The sequence below is a fragment of the Lagenorhynchus albirostris genome, chromosome 18, assembly GCF_949774975.1.
Source record: "Lagenorhynchus albirostris chromosome 18, mLagAlb1.1, whole genome shotgun sequence".
In the NCBI taxonomy this organism is placed as follows: Eukaryota; Metazoa; Chordata; class Mammalia; order Artiodactyla; family Delphinidae; genus Lagenorhynchus; species Lagenorhynchus albirostris.
The window spans coordinates 53433683-53441452 of NC_083112.1; positions in this window are offsets into that span (position 1 = coordinate 53433683).

Here is a 7770-nt window from a genome sequence, read left to right on the forward strand (position 1 = left end):
GGACAATGGGGAGGGGGAAGGGTAAACTGGGAGGAAGTGAGAGAGTTGCATGGACATATATACACTACCAGATGTAAAATAGATAGCTAGTGGGAAGCAGCCGCATAACACAGGGAGATCAGCTTGGTGATTTGTGACCACCTAGAGGGGTGGGATGGGGAGGGTCGGAGGGAGATGCAAGAGGGAGGGGATATGGGGATATATGTATACGTATAGCTGATTCACCTTGTTATAAAGCAGAAACTTAACACACCATTGTAAAGCAATTATACTCCAATAAAGATGTTAAAAAAAAAGAGAAAAATGTTGTACTTAGTATTGTGACAGATAGAATGTAGTAGACTTATCATGGTGATTATTTTGTAATATGTAAAGATACTTAATCACTATGTTCTATATCTGAAACTAATATAATATTGTAAATTAATACCAAAAAATAAAGAAAAAGGAAAAACCAGCACAAAGTCAGAAGTGGCACTCTGTCTGTCTCTGCCAGCTCTCAGGAGAGTTTGTCATAAGGGGTCTCAATCCATAAGGGGCTTTTGTTGTCTCGACTTTTGTTGTTTTGTTAGTGCTGGAAAAGTCCCATTAGGGACCTGCAGGGTGTCACAGATTAGCGAGTTTGTGACTGGAGGTATCTCACATTCTAATGGGAAACCAGAGACAGCATTGTCACTACACCATTCTTACCTCCTATGACAACAAAGGGCTTTACTTTCTTAGATTATACTTAGCAATAAATTCTCTGGTTCTTTCAAGGGCTGCATTTTTTCAGCCCTCTTTTGGGACACCTCTTATGTTCATGGTTAAGCCATAAGAAGGCTTATCTGTTTGAGTAGCTATTGAGATCTGTATAAGATCCTACTCATCAATGTCCAGATAATGGATACTTTGAATTGGCTATATTTGAAAGAAAAAAGAAAAAAATAGAGAGCTCTCATCCTAAACAACTGTCTTGTTGATACCTATGGAAAGATCAAGTTAAAAATTAGACGCAAAAACCACTTCTCTGGTGGTTCAGTGGTTAAGACGCCATGCTTCCAATGTAGGGGGCGCAGGTTCGATCCCTGGTTGGGAAACTAAGATCCCACATGCCACATGGCAAAAAAAAAAAAAAATTATACACAAAGGAATGTAACAGAGAGCCTTAGAGACTCCCTTAACAAGATGAAAGAACCTAGAAGGGTAAAGGAAAAATTTTCTTCCCCTACACATATGTAAGCAAGTAGTTGAAACACTTAAAATTTTTGATAGAATTGTGTTCAAAGTATGTGGGGACATGAGGAAACCACAACCAACTATGGTGAGAGGGTTGGAGAAAGTCTCATAGAAGTGATGATGCAATGGAGGGAAAAATATGGGGAGCTTCATTTTCAGTGAGGAAAAGCACCTGTTCAGAGTCATGGATCCTGAAAGAAATGGTGTCATAAGTGAGAACAGACCTTGAACTTCAAGGAGGTAGTGAGGTTCTGGAGATGAGGCTGAGGGATGGGTGAGTTGAGGCTGGGACGTCCTTATCAGTGCAAAAAGATTGGGAATTGACTTTATAAGCAGCAGAGATGCCATGACATTTGTGAAGAGGGGAGCATGGTTGTATTTGTTGTTTTTAAGGATAATGTGGGCAGCTTTGAGAAGGGTGGACTTCAGTGGGAAAGAGGAAGTGAGAGTGTGTTTGAAAGGCTATTATAATTTGTATAAACAAAAGTTAATGTGAAACTGAACCTTGTAAGGGGAAGGAAAGCATTGGACGTGGTTGTTTATTAAACTCCCTGAAATTATAATTATAATTAAATAATTATATATAATTATATATTTAATTAAATGATTATAATATAATTATCATTAAAATATTCACATAAAAATATAAATAAAATAAATTACTGAAATAAATAAAAGTCAAAACTACTCACCTAAATGTTATTCTCCTTGTTAAAGGACAGTAACTTCAGCATGTAGTTGGACCACACCATTTACCGTAAACTCTCTCTGAGTCCTGGAGGTGCATGTCCTGGAGGTGCATGGAAACAACCTTGGTTGTGGTGGTCCAACCCTGACCAAGAGATGTGTTAGAAAAGTGAAATAGCTCATTTTCATGAAAGCACCTCAAATAATGTAAAACTGATGGTCATTGACAAATTAAATCTAACACATTTTTTTTTATATCTAACACATTTTAACGAAACAGTTATTCCCTATCCTTGCTAGCTTTTCTAATATCTTTATTCTTGGGGTGAGATCGCATGTTTCCAGGAATCATAATTTGCATACTAAAATGTCTGGGCTATTAGTTTCAGTGTTCGTTGTGAAACTTTCTCTGTCATCTCCAGTGTTTTATTTGGTTTTGTTTTATTTTTGCTCTTTCCTTACGTATTCTCTAACCTCCCGCAGTTTTTTGTGCACACACCGCCGGTTTGGCTTACTACTTACTCTAATAATGTTGTGTGTGTGCCTTCTCTCCTTGGTCACAGTGCCACAGAGGTATAGATCTTCCTTATATAGTACCTAGCACAAAATGTGTTAACAAGTATTTATTCAATGAATATTGGAATAAATAATAAATGAATAGAATGGCCAGTTTTCAGGTCTTTCAGTGGAGGAAAGGTCAAATGCCAGACCCTTGCCTTGATCTGACAGGGAAAATCCATTTCAGAGTATTACCTAGACTCCAATCCCAAAGCAGACTAGGATGATGAGATAAGAAGCACATTTCTTTCTTGAAGACTATGTTTGTCAAGTTAACCAGAGACTTTAGACCTCAGCATTATTTTCACTTGTTGTGAATTCCTGTATTTGTCATGTACAGTTCATTGGCATCGCAAGATGAGTGCATTAAGCGTGTTCATAGGATGAAAATAAACACAGCACGGGAGGGCAGAGATTACTGTGTAAACTGGGTAAAACTGCAGAGGAAAAGGGAGTAAATCAGCCAATAAATATTTGCACTATTAGTAGGAAGACAATAATCCCCTTTTTGATATTTTTAAGACTATTTAAATCTTTTTTTTTTTTTAGCATTTTTGTTAGTCTCTCTTTTAGAATTAGCCTAAATTTAGAAATAAAAGAACGGAGCTATAGAGAAGTCAAAGACATACCAAGTCATACAGTTTGTCTGAGGGGCTTGTACTCGATGCAAAGTTTGAATGTTGATTCATCTCTGATTTCTGCTCATTTACTTCAGAACTCTGTTCACTAGTTTGTGATATCCTGAATGAATGCCTTTTTTCCCCTCAAGATCCTTTTGCAATCTCCCTCAGAAAATGTTATAAGGATTACATCTCACAAGTTTTTTGTTGTTGTTGAATAATATGATTTACTCTTACTTTCAAAAAGGACCACACAAACAACCTCTAATAATTACTGATCAGGCAAAGCCAGTGATATTCTACACCTTCATTAGAGTTTTGAATTTGGGCATTAGCTGGTAGAGAAATGAAATTTTCCCCTTGTTAGCTGGTGAATTAATACACCTCCATAGTGGGTCAAAGCTGTCCCTTCTGGTGGGTGTTTTGGCACCCCTTATAAGTTAATTAAAAGATATGAGTACACTATTATTTTGTTTTACAAATAGCAGATATACTCATGACATATGTACACTAATATGTATAAAATAGATAACTAGTAAGAACCTGCTGTATAAAAAATAAATAAAATAAAATAAAAAGAAGTATTTCATTCATTTAGTCTGACTGAATTGTGCCCTCAGAAGTAGAATGAAACACTGGTCTAACTAAATCAGGGTCTTAATACTTTGAAAATATCTGAAATGATTATTTCAGATTTTGTTTCCCATAGTCTATTAACAATGGAGAAAAAAATATTCTTTCTTCTAGTAAAATACTTGACTTTTTTTCTTTCCCTTTTTCCCTCCCCAAAAGCAGTAAATCCATCTTTCTCGATTTATAAGAGCTCTCCTGAGCCATTCATATGCCTTGAAGGTTTTGCACATTATTATTCTTTAGTTATCCTTATAATAACAAAATAATTTCCCAAAATCCACATTTCACTTTTGGCTAAACTGTTTGGTTCAAATAGGTATACATGGGAGTTTGAACAGGGTTTCTCCAAACCAGGAAGGCTTTGTTAGAAGCTCTGTTAAGAGGCAATTCAAGGTTAAAATTCAGCTTGACTCTCTGAGCAAACCCAGCACCTTCACTCCCACCCCCAGTCCAGCCCTGTGGTTTCCTCCTCTCCCCTCCCCCAGAGAAGGAGGCTCATCAACATTAGCACACAAATGCAAAATCACCAGCCAAGCCTCTCCCTAGGAATACAAATTAGGGGCAGGTAGTTGAAGAGCTTAGAAAGCTGAAATCGGTCACAATGAGAAGGGTGAATGGATGAGAGACTGAAAGTGGGGTAAAGTGTTTAGCTTTTGTCATTTAAAGTGACGTCTTTAACTCTTTGCCTTCTAGAGACTACCCCTCATCAAATAATAGAGCTTTGCAATCAAGAGTTTCAGGGTAAAAAAAAGGTATCGTGTTTCCTTTCATAAGGTATAATGATAAAATTAGATATTCACTGGGGCCTATGTCTGACAAAAATACCATAGATAGTCTGGGACACTGAATAATTTCCTAGTAGGCTTTTTATTAAAAAGAAAAAAAAGAGGTCCACATTAGCTGACTAGTGAGTTTCCCTTTTTCCTTTTGGTCACTGCTTTTAGCTCAATGTAAGTAGTGTTTCACTGCATTTACATTTGGCTGAATTTTGATTTGGGAGGTGAGTTTGGCTGGAAGCTTGAATCTTATTTTTTAATTAGCTCTACCTGATCTAGTAATCAATGGCAGAGCCTCGCCACGGCTTTCTGTAACAATTATGAGATCAGTGACTAAGTTTTTTCCTAGATTGCCAAAGCTTTGGATATCCTGAGACTTGGATGTCCCAAAAGAAATACTGGAGGCAAAGCAACCAGCAATGTGTATACACATTCTCAAACTCAAATCTAGATGTTTAAGCATGATGCTATCTCAGTGATTAGAAACAGAACTAGAGACTAGCAAGATGCCTTAGTCATTTTTTAAGGCAACCAAGGGACACAGAAGTAAGTATACAGCTTAATTAAAACTCAGGGCTTCTACTACAACAGTATATTTGACTTAGAACTAAAAGTTTTTATTTTAATTAAGAGTTCATTTCCAGACCACAGGCGCATGAGAAGATGCTCGAAATTGCTAATTATTAGAGAAATGCAAATCAAAACTACAATGAAGAATTACCTAACACCAGTAAGAATGGCCATCATTAAAAAGTCTACAAATACTAAATGCTGGAGAGGGTGTGAAGAAAAAGGAACTCTCCTACTCTGTTGCTGGGAATGCAAATTGGTATAGACACTATGGAGAACAGTATGGAGGTTCCATAAAAAACTAAAAATAGAACTACCATATGACCCAGCAATCCCACTCCTGGGCATATATCTGGAGAAAACTCTAATTCGAAAAGATACATGCACCCCAGTGTTCACTGTAGCACCATTTACACTAGCCAAGACATGGAAGCAACCTATATGTCCTTCGACAGATGAATGGATAAAGGAGATATTGTCGACTTAAAAAAATGTACAACGTGAGAGTTGCGAGTTAAGTTTTATTTGGGGCAAAATGAGGACTGCAGCCCAGGAGACAGCATTTCAGATAGCTCTGAGGAGCTGTTCCAGAGAGGTAGGGGGAATATCAGTACATATGTGATTTTGGTGAAGGGGGAGTACATAAAATCAAGCACATATTTTTTTGCAGAAGGTTTCTGCTAGTCACGTGGAGCAGTCGTCACTATGAAGGATTTTAGTGCTTTTCTAGGCATGAGGAGATGCAAGAATTGGGCTCATAAAATCGGCTCCTGAAAATATCTGACTATCTGAAGACCGGTTCTGCCAGTTTTTCCCAGAGCACAGAGTGCCTCATTTCTGCTCTCCACCCTGAACTCCTTTCAGGAGGTGTTGAAAATCAGCAGCTGCAGCAAAACATGATTTAATCCTTGTAGAGTTATTTGGCAAGTGCCAATTTGTTGTTGACCATATATGTATATATATGGTGGAATATTACCCAGCCATAAAAAAGAATGAAATGATGCCATTTGCAGCAACATGGATGGACCTAGATATTATCATACTAAGTGAAGCAAGTCAGGAAGAGAAAGAATAATATCATATCACTTATATATGGAATCTAAAATCTGATACAAATGAACTTATTTACAAAACAGAAACAGACTCACAGACATAGAAAACAAACTTATGGTTACCAAACAGGAAAAGGGATGGGCTGGTTGGGATAAATTAGGAGTTTGGGATTAACATATACACACTGCTATATATAAAATGGATAAGCAACAAGGACCTACTGTATAGCACAGGAAACTGTATTCAATGCCTTATAATAACTTATAATGGAAAAGAATCTGAAAATGAATATATACATATAATATATTACATATATAATATATGTATATATATAACTGAATCACTGTGCTGTACACCTAAGACTGGCACAGCATGTGAATTAACTATACTTCAATAAAAATGGTTATTAAAAAAAAGAGTGCATAATTTGGAGAGACCAGTTCTTGTTCTAATGATAGAGATCAGAAATCATTACTATAATTATTTATTAAATACCTTCTGTGTTCCCTTCAGATTCATGTTTATCTCTGAGCCTTAAGTTTATGGTAAGACTAATTTGGACAAACGTCGTAATTGCTGAAGAAGATATGTCATTGAAGCAGAGAGAGTTTGTAAAAAATAAATCCTAAGATATCCAAAATAGTCATTTATATGATAATATTGAAAGGGAGAGGGCTGGGAGACAGAGCACATGTTGGGCATGCCTGTAATGGGTTTTTACAGTCTATTATGTCATAGTCACAATGTTTCCATTGCAAAGGAGGGGAAGCAGGGCCACAGAAAGCTTTGGTTTTTATTTTGTTTTATTTTACAATGACATTCTTAAGTAACCCTATTCCTCTTATTTCTCCAGATACATACAATTTTTTTGAGAACAAATATGGTCTTTCTTTCTCAGTGTCTTGAATAGTACTGTTTATAATATTAGTGCTTAAAAATTTAGCAGTTTAAGAGCACCACACCAGACACCTGAATTCTCCATAGATAACACAGAGGTATTTATTCATCATTTTTAATTTCACGCCCAGGTAACGCTGGTAAGTTTCTGCTCTGAAATTTACCAACGGTAAAATCCACATATAAAATCCAGGAGACAATCATTAGTATCAGATAAACAGTTCTAAGAAAGGCATTCTCTGAAAATTATCATTTTGTCAAGGAATTTTCCTCGAAAGCTCCAAGGAACTGTCCTTCTCTTTAGGTTGACATTGCGATTGGAGAGTAGATACTTCCTCCCACTGTCTTGTTTTATTTCTTGTTTGTTTGGTTAGTTTTGTACATCTTTAAAGAAACGCTGTAAATCACAGTGAATACAGAGGCAATAGGGTGGAAGTTAGTTGATAAAGATGCAAACTTTAGAATGAGATAAAAGTCTGAATGGAGGCATCTCTGCCATTTATATCAGTTTGACATCTGCGGGCTTTAGTATCTTATCTACAAGCGTAGGATAATATCTACCTCACAGCAGGTTGTGGGGATTAAATGGAATCATGTTTGTAAGAAGCCTCACGTAGGTGCCTGTATCTGGGAGCTACTCAACCCATGCTGAACTACTGTCTTCAGAGAATAAGAACTTGCTTATTTTGTAGCTGGGTTATTCACCCAGAGGATGGCTTTAGGAAGAATGGGTTGAGGAACTTAGTCTAATATCAATG